Here is a 20,030-nt window from a genome sequence, read left to right on the forward strand (position 1 = left end):
TATCTGACTGCCAATTCCCCACATCCATAAGAAGCTGGAAATTACTGGATGCGCCTCTGAAGCCCAAGCACTTTGTCTACGTGCTCTCACAGTACCACCTTCTCTTGTGTGTCTGGGTATGGGGTTCTCAAAGGGATTGAAAGCAGAAAATCTGGTTTTGCATATAGACAGAGGCATCTTGAGGGATGTGTTACATGTGGTAAGAGCTCAGAATTCTGTTTGATGAATTAATGATGAAATGAGCAGGCACAGTGACCCGTGGCCAGTGAAGTGGGTGTGGTCAGCACTTGGGAAATAGAACATTACCTAGGAGTTCAGAGAGATGGTTTCTTGGTGATAAGCAAACAGGACTATGGGGGTTAAAACTCCACACCTACTGTTCTCCTAGTAGTCACTTGTAGTTCCCTAACCTAGCAGATCAAAACCACCTGCCAGACTGATTAAAAACATGCAGGCCTGGGGTTCACTCCCTGTGACCCTGACTCAGTCCCATCAAGGGTAAGTCTTGCTTCATATATATATATATATATATATTTGGCAGGGGTCTGCACTGTGTGACTTGTGGGATCTTAGTTCGCAGACAGAGATTGAACCCAGGTCCTTGGCAGTGAAAAGCTTGGAGTCCTAACCATTGGATGCCAGGGAAGTCCCTTGCTTCCAATATTTTTAATAAAACTTCCAGGGTGTCTCTGAGCAACCAAGCTTGAGACTCAGCTACCTAAACAGCCAGAAAGCCGAAGACTCATTGACAGGTAATGATTTTTTTAAAAAGGGCAGCTCTGAGAATCTGTACAGAAGCCACACATACATATGACAGAAATGTGACTAGGTCATCAAACTGTGATACACCCATGCCTGGCAATACAAAGAAATAAAGTACTGACACACAGAACACCATGGATGAATCTGACAAGAAACCAGACACAAAATACTACAAGTGTATGGTTCCATTGATATGAAGTTCTAGAAGAAGCAAAAGAGTGACAGGAAGCTGATCAGTGTTTGCCTGGGGACGGTGGTGGGGTTGGGGCTGGTGGGCTGGGAACAGGACTAGGGGGACATGAGCAAAGTTTTGGGGTGAAGGAGATGCTTAGTATCTCGATGACAGTGGCGGTTCTGTGGGTGTGTGCAGTTATCAAAAGTCATTGAGTTACATGCGTTCAACAAGAGGGCATTTGCTGAGACTTGGAACCCAGGACCCTAACGGGAATCCTGCTTCTGTCCTCCAACCCGCGTGGCTAGCCCATCACCATGTTCTGCCTTCTGATTCGGAAATCTCTCCTGGATCCTCCTCCCACTCATTACTCCCAAAGCTTGGCAACACTGCCAGAGGTAGAATTGCTGCTGGTCTTCCTGTCCAGAGTTCAGGGCCACGGCCACCTCTGACAACAGGCTTTTCAGATGCAGAACTGATCATGCCCCACCTTGAACCCCCATTTAGATCCCTCTGATTAGAGACCACCCAACTCCACCCCTTCCAAGGTGAAGACAAAGTGCCATGTGCCTCTCTGGGTTCTCTCTGACCCGCCACTCAGATATGCTCCTGGCTGGACTGTGCATGGCTCCCCAAAGCACCACCACAGCTCCAGGCCGATGTGCTCGCCACCTCTCTGGCCACAACGTTCTCCCAAGAGCCTCTGCTAGCAACTCCTGGTCACCTTTCCGTGCCTCGGTTTCCCCACCTTGAAAGAAACAGCCGTACATAAGGGCGCCTCGTGGGAATCAGAGGAAACGATCCTCTAGGAGAACTGGACTGCTTCATTTGCCACGCAGTCGGCATGCCAAAGTCTCATGTTCATCATTTTAAAACACATTGATGTATTTGAAAAAGAAACCTGAAGCCAGGGGAAAAGACACTTCCCATGCACTGGTTTTCCCCAGTGAAGGTACAGTCCTGCCTGTTTTGCAAGACTTTTCGTGGGTGTCTCCTGCTGAGACGACACGGACACACGGAAACTTATGTAGCAGAGGAGAGAGGAGAGATGAAGGGAAGTGAAACAGCCACTCTGAGCACAGCCACAGAAGACGTAGTCTGTGGGGCTGAGCCAGAGGGACAGAACCGGATCAGAGGACCACATGTGTGCCTATCTCTGCATCCTAACAAGAGGGGCAAGCCCATTTCTGAGTCAACTTAAAGGATGAACGTCCTGCGAAACTGAGCTAACGGTCTGATTCTAATAAGAGATTATAGACTCAGTGGAAGAAAGGGGGAATTCCCCAGAACTGAATTTCCAGTCACCAGAGTGGTGGAGACCCTGCAGAGTAACTTGAGCCCCTTGCTCAGGGAGTGGGGGCAAAAGACGTCTAAACAGAAACCACATAACAAGCAACTTCCTAGAAAAGTCTCTATCTCTGTCATATCTTTGAGACTCTGCCATCTAGGCCTCGCAAGCATAGCATTTGGCCCAGATACTGTGCATAGGGACGTTATCCGGCCCTCTGCAAGGAAGGGAGGGGGCGCTCCCCAGAACTGGATTCCAGGGGAGAACCTTAGAACTGGTCCCTGGGCAGTACCCTCCATGGGACTTCAGATTTCCCATGCCTGGCAACAACATGCACACAAGCAGACTCTGCACCACGGCTGTGAACACGTCTCCATGCTGCCAGTAACTAGAACCCAGGAGGAGAACTGCGTTTCCAAAGACCTTTAGACTTGAACCTAAAGTTAGATTCCCTGGAGGAGGAAATGGCAATCCACTCCAGTATTCATGCCTGGGAAATCTCGTGGACAGAGGAGCCTGGTGGGCTACAGTCCATGGGGTCGCAGAGTCGGACACGACTGAGCAAGTAAACAGACAGCAGCAGCAGCAGTATTAATTATCCTTACTTGGCAAGACAAGAAAAGTGACAGGCAGTGAGAAAAGACAATGTTTTCAGGCTGTCAGAAGACGTTTGAAATCCATCGTCAGCCCCCAAACAAGCCTGTAGCTTGCACTTGCCCAGGCCATGAGGATGTGTTAATAGCGTCAGGAGTCACCAGAGACTTGAGATGTTACACCCACCGCAGAAGAACCTCTTTCCCCAGATAGCGCTGTTGTTTTGAGAGTTTCCACCCCCACCTTAAATAATAACCAGCTAGGTACTTACTCCAAAACCTCCTGCTTCTTGGGAGCGGCGGACCTCAATCAGCAAGCCAGTGGTACTATTTTAGGGTCTGGTGCTGGCGGGAGGAAAACCACACTCGAGGCGAGGCGCCGCGGAGCATTGGAGCAACGCTTTGCTCAGGAAGCAGGCGGGCTCTGCTCTCCAGGGCCTCTCCTCTTGCCTCTCCCTCCCCTCTACCTCCTCCCATAGACTGCAAAATCACTTCTACCCTACTGGTGCCTGAGCGCTTCCTTTGAATGTCTCTGAAACATAGGATTTAAAGACGTAGGCTGACTGCTTTCTTGCTGATTGCTCCAAGATATCAAACAGAAGAAGAAGGGGAAAAAAAGCCAGTCTGCTCGGCAGAGGTGTTGTTCAGTCGCTAAGTTGAGTCCGACTCTTTGTGACCCCATGGACTGCAGCACTCCAGGCTTTCCTGTCCTTCACCATCTCCCAGAGTTTGCTCAAACTCATGCTCATTGAATTAGTGATGCCATCCAGCCATCTCATTCTCTGCTGCCCCCTTCTCCTCCTGTCCTCAATCTTTCCCAGCATCAGGGTCTTTTCCAATGAGTCGGCTCTTCACATCAGGTGGCCAAAGGATTACAGCTTCAGCATCAGTTCTTCCAATGAATATGCAGGGTTGATTTTAGGATTGACTGGTTTGATCTCCTTGCAGTCCAAGGGACCCTCAAGCATCTTCTCCAGCACCACAGTCTGAAAACATAAATTCTTCAGCATCCTGTCTTCTTTACAGACCAACTCTCACATCTGTACATGACTATTGGGAAAACCATAACTTTGACTACACGGACCTCTGTCGGCAAGGCCTCAGGGCCCCTCCCCTGCCAAAGTCTGAGGCTCTTGGCAGTGACTCTTAATTCTACAACTTATATGGAAATGCAAGGGACCCAGAATAGTCAAAACAATTTTGAAAAAGAGGAACAAGGTAGGACTCACACTTCCCAATTTCAAAACTTACTACAAAGCTACAGCAATCTAGACCATGTGATATTTGGCACAGGGCTAGACATACGCAGATAAACAGAACAGAACTCAGAGTTCAAAACTGAACTCTTACATTTATGGGCAGTTGATTTTGGACAAGGACACCAAAACCATTAGGCAGGGAAAGAACAGTTTTTCAACAAGCGGTGTTGGGACAACTAGACATCCACATGCAGAAGTATGAAGTTAGACTCCTTCCACCACATGCAAAAAATACCTCAAAATCTAAGAGCTGGAAAACAGAAAACTCTTAGAAGAAAATATAAGTATAAAACTTTGTGACCTTGGACTAGGCCACGTTTTCTTAGATATCACACATGAGACACAAACAACCAAAGAAAAACTAGATACGCTGGACTTCGTAAAAATCAGAAACGTTTGTGCTTCAAAGTACACTATCAAGAAGTGAGGGCTTCCCTGGTGGCTCAGTGGTTTAAAAAACAAAAAAATCCACCTGTCAATGCAGAAGACTCGGGTTTGATCCTTGATCCAGGAAGATCCCACATGCCACAAAGCAATTAAGTCTGTGTGTCACAACTACTGAGCCTGGGCTCTAGTGCCTGGGAGCTGTAACTACTGAGCCCTAGGGTCCCAACTACTGAAGCCCATGTGCTCTAGAGCCTGTACTCCACAACAAGAGGAACCATCAAAATGAGAAGTCCACACGCCGCCACTGGAGGGTAGCCCCCACACGCCGCAGCTAGAGAAAAAGCCTGCGTGGCAACAAAGACTTAGCGTAGCCAAAAATAAATAAATAAAATTACAAAAAAAAAAAAAGAAAGAAAGTGAAGAGATAATCCACATGATGGGGGAAAATATTTACAAATCACATATCTAATAAGGGTCTATTATCCACAATATAAAGGACAAGTAACCCAAGTGAAAAATGGGTAAAGGAGCCAAACAGACAATTCTTCAAGGAAAATATGAAACATACAAATGGCCAATAAGCACATGGAAAGATATTTGCAATTATTAGGCATTAGCGGTTCAAAAATCAAAGCTACAATGAGATAGCACCTCACATCTACTAGAATGACTACAGCTAAAAAAGACAATAGTAAGTTTTAGCAAAGATATGGAGAAATTGAACCTCCATACACTGTTTGAGAGAATGTAAAATGGTATTGTGGTTTGTTTAATTGCTCAGTCATGTTGACTCTTTGTGACTCCATGGACTGTAGCCCGCCAGGCTCTTCTGTCCATGGAATTCTCCAGGCAAGAATACTGGAGTGTGTTGCCATTTCTTTCTCCAGTGGCATTTTTGCCATGGCATCTGTGAAAAAAAAAAAAATTTGGCATTTCCTCAAAGATAAAGACAGTCACCATGGTGATCCAGTAATTCCACTCTTAGGTATGTACCCCCAAAGAACTGAAAACAGGAGCTCAAATAAAAATCTGTACACGAATGCTCACAGCAGTACTATTCACAATAGCCAAAAAGTAGGAAAAAATCCTCATCAAGTGATGCATGGAGAAACATAATGTGAGATCCATACAATGGAATATTATTCATCAGTAAAAACAAATGAAGTTTAAAAAAAAGGAGCGAAGTAGTGGGACATGATACAACATAGATGAACCTTGAAAACATTATGTTGAGTGAAAGAAGCCACATCAAAAAGGTCACAATTGTATGAATACATTCATATGAAATTTCCAGAATAGCAAATCCATAAATACAGAAAGTAAATTAGTGGTTGCCGTGGGGTGAAGGGAGGAGTTAGAATGGGGAGTGACTGATAATCGCTCCAGGACTCCCTTTGGGGGTGATAAAAATGTTCTGGAATTTGATAGTGGTGACTGTGGCACAACTTTGTCAATACACAAGAAAATTACTGTACTGTATACCTCAAAATAGTGAATTTTATGATGTGATTTATATAAGTTTCATAAGTGATACTGTAAAATATTTGATGATGTGGAACAAAGATGACAATATATTTAGTGGAATATATGGTTATGTATTAAGTTTGTATCAGCACTGAACTGAAGATGCAAAACCTATGGCTACAGAGGGTCAACTGTATATTTATTTTTAAAAATCTGTGTGTAAGTTGACCCACGCAGTACAAGCCCAGCTGTTCAAGGGTCAACTGTAGAAATATCATATCCCGCTTCTGGGTATTTACCCAAAGGAACTGAAATCAGGATCTCTAAGAGACATTAACATTCCTTTGTTCATGGCAGTGCCATTCACAATATCCAGGATGTGGGATCAACTGAAGTGTCCATCAGCAGACAAACGGATAAAGATGGAATGTGATTCAGCCTTAAAAAAGGTAAGGAGAGTCCACAGCATGTGACAACATGAATGAACCTCAGGACATTATGCTGAGTGAAATAAACCAGTCACGAAAGAACACTTCCTGACTCCACATATCTGAGGAACTCTAAAATAGCCAAATTCACAGAATCAAAGAGTGGAATGGTAGTTACTAGGGGCTAGGAGAGGGGGAATGGGGCATAAAGTTTAATTAATCAATCAACTGGCATAAAGTTTCAGTCAAACAAGATGAGTAAGGTCTAGAGATTTGCTGTACAGTGCTGTACCTCTAATTACCAATCATTTATTGTATGCTTAAACATTTAAGAGAGTAGGTCTTGGGGCTTCCCTGGTGGTCCAGTGGCTAAGACTGCTTGCTCCTGAAGCAGGGAGCCTGGGTTCAATCCCTGGTCAGGGAACTAGATCCCATATGCTGCAACCAACACCTGATACAGCCAAATAGATATTTTTTTTAAAAGCGAGAGAGAGTAGATCTCAAGTTAAGTGTTCTTACCATGGTAAAATAAAAGTTTAGAAAATAAATGATAAAAAAGAGAATGTTACCTCTAGGTGCTGAAATGATGGAAGGTTCTAATTGTCATTATGTTCTTAAGATTTTTTTGACACTAGCTGAGATGAACACGGCTTGTTTTATCATTTTAATGGTACTATTTCAGCACAATAACCATTAGGCATTCTCAGAGCAGCAGACTCTATGACTTGATGGCTTATTCTGCAGAGACTAAGTTCAGCATGACCCCAGGCAGGCTTTCTTAAGTGTAGAAACAAGTAAACCCTGAACAAGGTGTCTTCTGTGGGGACAGGGAACCTCAGAACAGAGGGAGGTGACAGGCCATGACAGTGTGTCCAGGTGTCCCCTGGTGCAGAAGCTGCACAGGACAAGGGTGGTCTCCCTCCTGGGCTGGGTTCATAACTCCAAGCTAGTGCTAAGAGGAAATCTCTGTGCCACCCAAGTTCATAAGCACCTCAGCAGGAAACCTGCCCACTCTCCATGGAACAGAATTTATTAAGCCTTAGCCAAAAATCAAAGCCTTAAAATGTTCTGTTTGCTCTTGGAAAAAATAAATCTATCAACCCTAAAAATACCTAGGACAAAGCCAAAAGATGAAAATGACTCTGAGTGGGTTTCAAAGAGATGTTTGATGAATCTTTGCAAAGACTGTCAGAGTAAGAGTCCTTAGGACCCTTGCATTATAGTGGAGACATGCCCTCAAGGACCTGTGATGAAGTACATGAAAGGACACCCTCCCAGGGGCAAAAACAGCTGAAAACTCTTCATAGTCTCTTTCGTGCAGCCAGAACAGACTCTGTGCTTATTACTGGAAAATGAGTATAAACAGAAAGTGTTTACGTGATGTGCTGATGGTGGTGGTTTAGTCGCTCAGTCATGTCCGACTCTTTTGCAACCTCGTGAACTGCAGCCTGACAGGCTCCTCTGTCCATGGCATTTCCCAGGCAAAAATACTAGAGTAGATTGCCATTTCCTCATCCGGGGGATCTTCCCGACCCAGGGATCGAACCTGTGTCTCCTGCTTTGGCAGGCAGAATCTTTACCCCTGAGCCACCCGGGAAGCCCTACCTGCATACATAGACTCTGAAACCTGACACCAGCATGTAAGACAGTACTAGGTTGGCCAAAATGTTCATTTGGGATTTTCCTAAGATCTTTTGGAAAAACCCAAATGAACATTTTGGCCAACCCAATACACTGCTCTTCTTTGTAAATATCTGTGTGACCTGACTGTAAAAAATCATTCCTCCTTAAAGGAGCTTGACTTTTATGTTAACCCAACCATCTCTTTAGATGACTTTTTAATTTACGTCTAAAGCATCAAATTTCACTGTAGGAAATTACATAGAGAGAAGTAATTACAGAGGGAGACACAGCGGACAGGGAGAGAGATGGTTAGTGAGGTTGCCCTTTGTACGAGCTCTGGACAGGGGTCACTGCACCCTCGTTGAGGAAACAGGAAGACCAAACTCATTCTGCAAACACGTGGCTAGGAACATAGGCCTGTTGGCTTACAGTTTAGCCTTGATATACTGTCATAAAAACACCCCTGGAGGGCCAGATGAACTCACAGGCCCAAAGGAGCCTTGACAGGTCAGGTCGCCAAGAGGCGAGTGTGGCTCCAGGGCTGGCCCCTCCCCACTCTCCTCCCACTCCACCCCGACCACCCCTCGCTGCCAGGGCCACACACCTGCCACCCACACAGCACCTCCCGTGTGAGGATGCTGAGGGAGGCGATGCATATGTTTGAACTGTTTAATTAGCCAGGAATAGGAAAGCAGCAATTCTTTTGGCTTCAAAGCAGATGTTGAGCTAAGTGGGAGGAACAAGAGCCCCAGAGCCTGAAGGATGACTCAGCCCCATTCCCTCACAGGTCCCGGCATCCTTGGGGATGTACCTGTCCACCTGACTTCCTTACTATAGGGATTCTGACACTGAAAGGCCCTCTTTGACGTCCAGCAGCCCTTCACCTCCTCCCTCACAGCCTGGTTTGCTGGTTAAGCTGAAACCCCTGCACTCTTCCCAGACTCGGGTTCCCAAAGGCCTCCCCGCCCAGTCTGAATCCCAGGACCACCTCCTTCCACCAGGCTCCCCGTCAGCTCCCTGCTCAGCCAGCTGCCAGCTGGGATCTGCCATATCGCCACCCTTCCGTTTCCAATCTGGGTCTCCAGATGGAACTATGAGGACTGAACTCCCCCAAGGGAACGTGGCCCTCACTGCCCCTGAGAGAAGTGGAAGTGTCAGTCATTCAGTCATGTCCGACTCTGCAACCCCAGGGACTGTAGCCCACTAGGCTCTTCTGTCCATGGAATTCTCCAGGCAAGAATACAGGAGTGGGTTGCCACTTCCTCCTCCAGGGGATCTTCTCAATCCAGGAATCAAACCCAGGTCTCCTGCATTTATTTCTTTACCATCTGAACCACCTCACCTCATCATCAGATTCTTTACCATCTGAACCACCTCACCTCATCATCAGATTCTTTACTAACTGAACCACCTCACCAAGAAAGCCCTCATTGCTACTGAGCAACTGATTTATTCAACTCTATTTTCATGTTGAACCTCCCAAAAAGCATTTATTCTAAGAATTTCTTGCTAACTCAGAGGGGAAAGGTCATTAGCCTGACTAATCGCAGGTTGAGCGTTATTCTTCAAGCCAGCCTTACTACTATCAAAGCCTACACGATCTCCACCTGATGCCTGACTTGTTTCTTCCTGATTCTGAACTCTCTGTACTAGTGATGGGGGGTGGGGACAGGGAACAGGGCTGATGCCCTTCTCCTAACCCTCAGCAACAACTTTTGAAACTTTGCTTCCAAAAAGGTACAAAAGATGCAAGGAAGAGGACTTCCTTGGTGGTCCAGCTATTAAGAATCCACCTGCCAGCGCAGGGCACACGGGTTCAACTAACAAGCCCACGTGCCACAACTACTGAAGCCTGTGTGCCTAGAGTCTGTGCATTTTAACAAGAGAAGCCACTGCAATGAGAAGACCACTTGCTGCAACCAGAGAAAGCCCTCATGCAGCAATGAAGGCCCACTACAACCAAAAATAAACAAATTATAACAAAAGAAGGTACAAATAAGGAATGAATAAAGAAAAAGCAGCAGTTAATGAAACCAAAAACATTTTTAACAGTCCTGAAGACTAATAAAAGTAAAAGCTGGTGTTTTAAAAGGACAAACAAGATAGAACTTCACCCAAATTTAATCAAAGAAGAAAAAAAGAAGGCATCCAAATTAGAAACAAGAAAGAGGACATAATTATATATATGGAGTTGTAAACTGGGAAAACAGATAATTTTCTAGGAAAACACAGATTACCAAAATTAACTCAAGAAGAAACAAACAGTTCCAGAGGAAAAAAAGCAAAGGGTAGGAAAAGACAATTCAGAGAAATACTAAAGACTAATAAACACAGGACAAGATGCTTCATCTACCCAGTGCCCAGCAGGCATGAACTGAGCAATAAGATACTTTTAAAGCCATCATATTGGCTAATATTTTTTAAAGGGATAACAGCATCAGCAAAAATGTGGGAAATAGGACTTTCACATACTTGTATGCATGGATCTTGGGAAGCAGCTGGAGAGGAGATTGTAAAAGGTGACTTTCAGGACTTCCCTGATAGTCCAGTGGCTAAGACTACACGCTCCCAATGCAGGGTGCCCAGGTTCCATCCCTGGTTGGGGAATTAGATCCCACCTGCCACAGCTGAGAGTCTGCACGATGCAACCAAAGATCCTACATGCCACCACTAAGATGTGGCTCAGTCAAACAAATATATCTATTTTGAAGTAAAAGAATAAAGGGAGACCTTTCACATTTTACTATCTGCACTTCTATGAGTTTTTATAAGAATGTGCTTTAAAAATGGAATTTCTAAGCCTGTATACACAAGGACTAATGCTACAACTGTTACTATTTGTTTAGATTGGAGAACAAAGTACTTTGAAATGAGAAAGTAGACTTAAAATAGTTTATGGATCTGAAACATAAGAGGCAAGAAAAAGGAGAAACAGAAAACTAAGCAGCAGAGTACAGACTGGATATGACGCAGAAGAAAACCAAACACCAGCTCCGTGAGGGCAGAAGCCCTGGCCTCTTCCTTCTGCCCCTTGCTGAGAGCCCAGCATAGCGCACTGAGTAAGTGTTTGCTGAATACATGAAAGAAAAACGGGATTCATACATCCAAAGCTACTTTGGGAATTTCAACTTCAAAAGAAAAAAGTGCAACGATTTTACTCAAGTGTATTTTACTAATTGTGGTGGTAGGTTAGTCCCTAAGTCATGTCCAACTCTTGTGACCCCATGGGCTGCTAGACTTCTCTGTCATGGGATTCTCCAGGCAAGAATACTGGACTAGGTTGCCATTTCCTTCTCCATGGGATCTTCCCAACCCAGGAACCAGACCCTGGACCCGGGTCTCCTGAATTGCAGGCAGATTCTTTACCAACTGGGCTATGAGGGAAGCCCAAGTATTTTATTAATGTTATCTTGAAATGCAAGATTATTCTTTTCCCTGAAATCCTGTTACACTCTTCATATAACCATTAAGTTTGAAATTTATACTTTGGTTATTTTTCTGCATCCAACCTTCAGTTACAGGGATGTGGTTCAGGCTTCCCTGGTGGCTCAGTGGTAGAGAATCCACCAGCCTATGCAGGAGACACAGGTTTGATCCCTGGTCTGGGAAGATCTCACATGCCTCGGAGCAACTAAGCCCGTGCACCACGACTATTAAGCCTGTGCTCTAGAGTCTAGGAACTGACACTACTGAAGCCCACGTGCCCTAGAGCCCATGCTCCACAAGAGAAGCCAGCACACCGAAATTAGAGAAAGCCCACACAGCAACGAAGACCTAGCACAGTCCAAGATAATCATCTTTTTTTATTAACCCGCATCTCCAGGGGCTCCTGCATCGGCAGGTAGATTCTTTACCGCTAGCGTCACCTGGGAAGCCCCAATAAGTAAATAATTATTTTTTTTAAGGGATGTGGTTCATCTTGGTTAGTCTGTTACTATGTTTTCACCAAATATTTTAATAATATTTGTATGCTAGTGTTCATATTTGTTAAAATTCACAGTTTTCCTCTTTTTCTATTTTGTAGCATTACATCAGTTTAGAAAAATTGATAGAGGAGAGTGAAGTGTTAATCATTCAGTCATATCTGACTCTTTGCAACCCCATGGATTGTAGCCCACCAAGACTCCTCCCTCCATCGGATTCTCCAGGCAAGAATACTGGAGTGGGTTGTCATGCCCTCCTCCAGGAGAGCTTCCTGACTCAGGTATCGAACCCAGGTCTCCCTCACTGCAGGAAGATTCTTTACCGTGTGAGCTACCAGGGAAGCCCAGAGAGTGGTTTAAGGAAATATAAAGGTCATGCTGACAGTATAAATATGACTCTACAGTTAGAAGGGTCACTATTTCTTTTCTATTTTTAATCAGCTTTTTGGTTGTTGTACAGTTGACTGCAAGGGTCATACTGAACAGGACTAAATGTAAGCTGGAGAGGTGTGTGTCCTTTATGCGGCCAGCCAGCCAGTTAAACAGGGATGTGCAGGCAGGAGGCACAGTAGTGTATACTGAAAAACTGGAATTTATTGGCCCCCTGATGCATTTGCTCCCAAGGGTTAGAACACTTCATAGTTTTTATGAAGCTTCTAAAATAGTGGCAGAAAACCACGCATGCTTCCCACAGGACTTTCAGACAAAGCACCATGGCCTCTTCGGTAAACCAACCAAGTTCTTCCTCAAGGGTAAAATAACGTTTCTCTGTGCAAAGTCCTATGAGTTTCACAGGAATACAACAGAGGCCTCATTTACTGCTGCACCCCACAGAGATAAAACTGGTACAGCACTAATGGAACATGTTTTTAGAACTGCCCCAAAGTTAATGATACATGTTTTGGCCAGAGAAAACAGAACAAGATGTTAGCAGAATTCCTCTATCAAATCATGCTCTGAATTTCAAGGAATATGTATGGCATGCCACAGAAAAGAGGAAGAAGCACTCAAACCTCAAGTGGCTTTACCTGTACTGCTAGGGTGTCTGGACTTGATAAGCCCTAGTCAATGAGGATGGTTTAAGCAAAGAATCAAGGAGAAAAAACTCATACTTTAGAATAACTGTTCTGATGGCAGCATGGAGGACAGATTATAAGGGAGTAAAGCTAGAAGCAAGAAACCCATTTCCAGGCAATTTAAACAGTCTAGATGAGATACCATAAATGGAGAATGAAAGAGGAATTCATAAGAGGCTGAATCAACAAATTGTTGCTGTTGTTCAGTCATGAAGTCGTGTGCGACTCTTTGCGACCCCATGGACTGCAGCATGCCAGGCTCCTCTGTCCTCCCCTCTCACCTAGAGTTTGCTCAGATTCATATCCATTGAGTCATTGATGCCATTTAACTATCTCATCCTCTGCCACCCCCTTCTCCTTTTGCCCTCAATCTTTCCTAGCACCAGAGTCTCTTCCAATGAGTTAGCCCTTCACATACATCAGCTGGCCAAAGTATTGAAGCGTCAGCTTCAGCATCAGTCCTTCCAATGAATACTCAGGGTTGATTTCCTTTAGGATTGACTGGTTTGATCTCCCTGCAGTCCGAGGGACTCTCAATTGTCTTCTCCAAACACCACAGTTCGAAAGCATCAATTTTTTGGCGTTCAGCCTTCTTTATGATCCAACTTGCACATCCATACATGACTACTGGGAAAACCATAGCTTTGACTAGTCGGACCTTTGTCAGCAAGGTGATGTCTCTGCTTCTTAATACACTGTCTAGGTTTATCATAGCTTTCCTTCCAAGCAGCAAATGTCTTTTAATTTAATGGCTGTAGTCACCATCCATGGTTATTTTGAAACCCAAGATATTAAAATGTTTCCACTTTTTTCTCTTCTGTTTGCCATGATGCGATAGGACCAGATGCCATGATCTTACAGATACCTAAATATAAATAATAGAACTTGAGTTGTCAGTTGAATTTTTAGGAGGAAGGAGGTATTTCTTTTTTGAAAACAATTTGTTGAGATTGTGAAAAGACAAGGTTTGCCATGTGCATTGTTCATCTACTGCTGGGTAACAAATACCCATAACATTTAGCAGCTTGCTAAATTTTATTATATTTATCATTTATCATCTCACAGTTTCTGTGGGTGAGGAATCAAGGAGAAGCTTTGCTGGATTATACTTAAGCTGGGGCTGCACCATCTGAAGACTTGACTGGGACAGGAGCTCCGAGGAGTTCAAATCACATGGCTGGCAAGTAACCGCTGGCTGCTGACAGACCTCTGTTTCTTGCCCAGTGAACCTCTCTATAGGTGGCTTGAATATCCTTCAGTTATGGTACACGTCTTCCCCTGCACCAGGTGACCCAAGAGAGAGCAAGGAGGAGGCCACAATGTTTTTAATGACCCTCACGTCTCACACATCTTTTCTGCCCTATTCAACTCATTAGGAGGGAGTGATTAATCCCAGCCCTCGTTCATGGACAGGGCATTAAGCCCCACCTCTTGAAAGGAAACGTATCAAAGAGTTTACAGTTATGTTTTCAAACCATCATAGCACTGAAGCAGATGATGAGTTCATTTCTTGCTGAATTTGAAATGCAGACACACTCAGCTGGAAGAGTACAGAGGACGGATGGACATACCCCACGATGAACGTAGTGAGAACAAAGTCTACAGAAGACAGAGCTAGAAGTGAGGTCACAGGTCTTTCCTGGGGGCCCAGTGGTTAACAGTCCACCTGCCGATGCAGGGGACACCGGTTCGATCCCTGACCCAGGAAGAGCCCACATGCTGTGGGACAACTAAGTTTGTGCACCGTAACTGCTGAGCCTGCACTCAGGGCCATGCTCTGCAGCAAGGGGAGCCCCCGGGAGGAGAAGCCGTGCGCTGCAACCAGTCCCCACTTGCCACAACTAAAGCAAAGCCTACGTGCAGCAGGAAGACTCACTGTGGCCAAAATTAATTAATTTTTTTTTTTTCAAAAAGAAGCAAAGTCACAGAGTTAAGGAGGAAATAAGAGACAAAGTCAAGTGATTCCTGAAAACTTAGCCATGAAAGGAAGTCAACAGTTAAAGGTCAGAGTAGAGAGTTTGGGTGGACACCTCTTTAAGATTGGAAATTTTGAGCATGTTTATAGGTGGAGAGAGAAGAAATCAGTACAAGGACTTCCCGGTGGTCCAGTGGCCAAGACTCCATGCTCCCAATGCAGGGGGCGTAGGTTCGATCCCAGGTCAGAGAACTGGATCCCCCATACCACAACTACAGATCCCGACTGCCGCAAATAAGACCCAACATGGCCGAATAAATAAATTTTAAAAAAAAATCAGTAGAGAGAGAGAAGTCAGAGTGTCAATGAGGTGGGGGTAGTTGATGAAGGTCTTGGTAGGACCCCTTGGCCACTGATCTGGGACAGAGGAGAGACCTCCTTAACCGAGAGAGAAGGAAAGGAAGAAAGGGTGCTGTTTAGCTTGGTCCTGTCTCCAGGACAAGTAGATCCAGGACAAACTGTGTTGTTAGGAACACAGATGCGCCCACAAGTTGGGAAACTCTCAAGTCAGCTTAGTATCTCCCCAAGCCGTCCCACCTTCTCTCGCTGTTGTTCGCAGACCCTGCCGGGTCTCTGGGGCTGGCTGTAGGCCTCACTGTTCTGACGTACCTGCTTCCCTGTGCACTATGCTCTCCTAAGGTGTTTAACTGGCTGTCTATCTAAGAAGACGACCACCTTGGCCTTGGAATCTCCTCTATGGAAAGTTCCCGTCAGCAGCCCTGAGGGACTTGGTGTCTCGGGGTCTCTGCCTGCTCCCAGTCTGCGGCTTGCACCCCTAGCTGGCTGGGGTAGTAAAACTCCTCTGAACCACAATGTGTTGCATTCCCACAGAAGAAACTGCAGTGCTGCTGCCATTTCTGCACTAGAACCCTGCTTTGGTGTCCAGATTCTTGTTGTACTTATTATTCTTCAGTTCTACAAAACTTTGCTGCATTAAATACAAATGTAGTTCCCTTCCTGTGAATTATGACCTCAACAAAATCTGACCAACAGAAGATGTACATTAAACTGTGGTGATTCATGGAAATGAATAAGCCCACAACAGCAAGTTCCCATGCTAGCAGTTACCATGGTGACCATGGGCATGTATGGCTATTTAAGGTGCTCTCTTTAAACATCTCATTAGGCACCGGATAGAAAAACTGATGAAATCATGGGGGAACTTAGTTTTTTTTATTTTAATGAAGAAAGAAATTAAGCTCCAAGGGATTTTCCCAACCCAGGGATTGAACCCAGATCTCCCACACTGCAGGCAGATTCTTTTTGCCAGCAGAGCCATCAGAGAACCCAAGAATACTGGAGTGGGTAGCCTATCCCCTTCTCCAGTGGATCTTCCTGACCCAGGAATCAAACCAGGATCTCCTGCATTGTAGGCGGATTCTTTACCAGCTGAGCTACCAGGGAAGCCTCTAGAAATATGTTAGTTACTATTTATAAAGCAACTGTTAGAGACCAAGCACTTTCCTAGGGTTTTTGCTTAAATTGTCACATTTATTCCTCAAAAAGTCCCTATGAGCTAGGTAGTATTCTTTTACCCTTAGAGTAGTTGAGGAAACTGGGAATCAGACAGATTATGAAATTTTCTGACGTTCACACAACATGTGTTAGAAAACCTAAGGTTTACACAGAAAAAGTCCATGGTTTTTCCATTCTCCCATATTCCTGTTCTGATAACAGTAACTAAATTAAAGTATAAATATGATGACCAGGTATTGCCCCCAAGCTCATTCACTCTCACACTACCGGCGGCTCAATGTCCTCCACACAGGCTGGCCACAGCCTGAAGATTTCTTATTGGCTGCCTATCTTCCCACTAGATTATAAACTCACTGAGAGCAGGGTCCTTGTCTGCTTCACATCCCACCCATCATCAGTAGCTAGAACATTATCTAGCATGGATCAGGGAATCAGCAAATGTTTGCTGAATTAACAGACAAATAAGGCAAATTCAAAGGAAAAGTTAAACTGAACAGGACCCTGCAGAGGGACAGAAACCCCACCCTATCCCACCGTGTCCCCTGCCTCTTGTTTGTAGAAAAGCTTTAGCTTCACAGGCCTTCCCTGAGTTCCAAAGTTAATCAGAGAAGTGAGAAAATGCAGAAACAAAGGAAAACAGTTAAGTAAGACAAAATAATAATAGTTAAGCCACCACACAGGTGCTGGACCTTCAGTTCCTCCTCGAGGGCTCTAGACAGTAGTCTAAGCCACGTCCCCTGAGTGGTGCAGAGACTGACACCCCCTGCCCCCCCAGCTGGAGTTAAGTGCGTGCAGCCCACCAGCACATACCTCAGACCCCCTGGAACCAGAAGGTTGTGGACGCTGACTCCTGATCACCTCACCACCAACCGCCAGAGAACTGTGTACAAGCTGATCACACCCCCTACAATCCTCACCACTAACACTGTCTTTAAAAGCCCCTCCCTGAGAGACCTGGGGGAGTTTCAGTCTTTTGAGCAGAAGCTGCCCATTCTCCCTGCTGTTTGGCTCAATTGTTGTTTAGTCTCTAAGTCATGTCCAACTCTTTTGCAACCCCATGGACTGCAGCACGTCAGGCTCTTCTGTCCACAGGATTCTCCAGGCAAGAATACTGGAGCGGGTTGCCATTTCCTCCACCAGGGGACTCTTCCCAACCCAGGAACCAAACCCGAGTCTCCTGCATAGGCAGGTAGATTCTTTACCACCAGGGAAGCCCTTTTGGTTCAATCACAGAAGCACTAAAGCAAATGCTTATATAAACATGTATTTTAAAAGAAAGCATTTGACAAGATCAAGACAGAATTTAAATTATAACTTTTAAAAAGAAATACCCACGGGCTTATTTGGGACACACTGTGCTATATTTTTCCATGTACTATTTTCAGTAAAGCAGTTAGCAAACTTGAAAGATCATAATAACAAACATGTGTTCTGTAACTCTGAAATTGTGACTAAAGGAAGTTCTTCCTCAACAGTTCATGCACACATTTGTGTTAAAAAACCATAACAATCTATTTTTCCCTGGAGAACACTCAAGGCCAGTTTAACTAAAGGAGGATGCTCACTGAAGTGAAGCTATCAAGTATGAGCCTAAGTGTTAATATACTCCAGAACAACAACAACAAATCCTAATTTCCTCTGCCAACCCTGCAAATGCATTTCCTGTGTCACTGGGGAGATAGGTGAGAGAATGTAGAATGACCAACCAAAGGCCTTATTTCTCTCAGCAAAATCAATTTGCAGCTAGGTAAGTAAATGTATGTCTTCACAATGAATAGCAGGTTATGTCCAGAAGAACCATTTAAAACATCTCACTCTGAGGATACTACTAAAATCTTTCAACATGATTTCTCTCCAAAATAATTTTATTGAATTAGTGTTTGTTTTTAATTATAAGACTACATTTTTAAAATATTTTAATTTATTTATTTTTGGCTGTGCTGGGTCTTCATTGGTGCATGTGGGCTTTCTCTAGTTGCGGTTTGAGGGCTTCTCATTGTGGTGGCTTCTCTTGCTGAGGACCCCAGGCTCTAGGGTGTGCAGCCTTCAGCAGTTGTGGCCCACAGTCTCAGTCAGGTGCAGCGTCTGGGCTCAGTAGGTGCAGCGCAGGGGCTTGTGAAGTTGTTCTGAGGCATGTGAGCTCTTCCCAGATCAGGGATCGAACCCACATCCTCTGCATTGGCAGGCAGACTCTTAACCACTCGCCCACCAGGGAAGCCCTAAATTTTAAAATGTCTGACAGTTACAGTCAACTAAAAAAGCTATAAACTTACAGTCCTGTATCATTACAGTCTCAAAGCTAGACTTAGTCTACACCACCCTGTCATTTGTAACTCTTGTTAAAATGCCAGACTACAGCTTCTTTTAAGAAAAACAAACCCAGCAAATGGTGTTAAGCATCCTTTGTTGCTGCTTATAGTGACTAAGTCCCACACTTCTAATACAGCTTTCATCTACTTACTACACATCAAAGGCTTTTACAGGGTTTTCTCTTTACACCTTAATTCAGTTTGTTCAGGATACTGTCACACTCTTTCCCGGATAAAAATGAGGAAAATAAATTGAGCAACTTACAAAATAATATTGAGGATGATTAGGTGGAAGTTTATAAAACAAATTTGGCTGTGAGTTAAATCATCACTGAAGCCAGGTCATAGGTACATGAAAATGTACCATATGAGGCTGTGTGTTTTTGTGAATGTTTGAAAGTTTCTGCACTACAAATTTAAAAAAATAATAAAAGAAATTGAACAAATGACTTAAAAGTTACAAAGCAGGGACTTCCCTGATGGTCCAGCTGTTAAGAATCCACTTGCCAATGCAGGGGACATGGGTTGGATCCCTGGTCCAGGAAGATCCCACCAGCCACAAAGAAACTAAACCCATGAACCACAACTACTGAAGTCCCTTGCATCCGAGAGCCCCTGCTCACAAGAGAAGCCACCGTAATAAGAAGACCAAGTACTAAAACTAGAGAAAGCCTGCTCACAGCACTGAAAACCCAGTGTAGCCAGAAATACATAAATAAAGATGGTAAAGATAAACATTTGAAACAGAGCAAGTGGCGGGGGGGGGGGGGGGGGCAGGGGGAGTCACAAAGCAATACAGAAAGAGTGCCTGGCAGAAAAGAAAACCCTCATTCACCTATAGCTTGGTGGCTAGACACACCAGTGGTATACTGTCACCTTTAGGGGGAGCTGTAAAGTTTCAAAAGTTGCCTTCAGCAATGGAATGATTCATTTCAGGTGAGTCATGTCCTACTGCCTTACTATTTATTACCTGTAAGACCAGCCTCAGATCTTATTATAGGCATGGTGGACACAGAAGCCAATAAAATGTCTGCCATCCTACAGAGAACTTGTTGTTAGCCTTACAAGAAATGCTGGAAGGAGTTCTTCAAGGTGAGAGCAAGTGAGCCCAGAAGGAAATTCAAATTCACACACACAAAAATTCAAGGAGCACCAGTAAAGGTAATTATACCATTATAAATGGGAGTAAAAAACACACGTTTCATCCTCCCCTAAACTGATTTTTTTTAAATTATGTGGTGAGAAAGACAGTGGGAGCAAGTAGTTGGAAGCCAGAGTATACACAGGGTCCTTGG

General features: G+C 44.5%; 1 protein-coding gene across 9 annotated transcripts in view; it reads right to left on the reverse strand.

Annotated features, from left to right (window-relative positions):
• Positions 1-20,030, reverse strand: part of SPECC1 (sperm antigen with calponin homology and coiled-coil domains 1) — a 203,860-nt gene that overhangs the window by 166,336 nt on the left and 17,494 nt on the right. For 4 of the 9 annotated variants that reach the window (XR_011259861.1, XM_069603444.1, XM_069603449.1 and 1 more), the window contains exon 1: positions 3,088-4,291. The exons of 4 other annotated variants lie outside the window; for them this stretch is intronic. The gene's annotated coding sequence lies outside the window, so the exon portion shown is untranslated. Of the gene's footprint in view, positions 1-3,087; positions 4,292-20,030 lie in introns of those variants that run through there. One more of the 9 variants, XM_069603448.1, reaches the window with a different exon arrangement.

Source organism: Ovis canadensis, chromosome 11 (genome assembly GCF_042477335.2).
Source record: "Ovis canadensis isolate MfBH-ARS-UI-01 breed Bighorn chromosome 11, ARS-UI_OviCan_v2, whole genome shotgun sequence".
Lineage (NCBI taxonomy): Eukaryota > Metazoa > Chordata > Mammalia > Artiodactyla > Bovidae > Ovis > Ovis canadensis.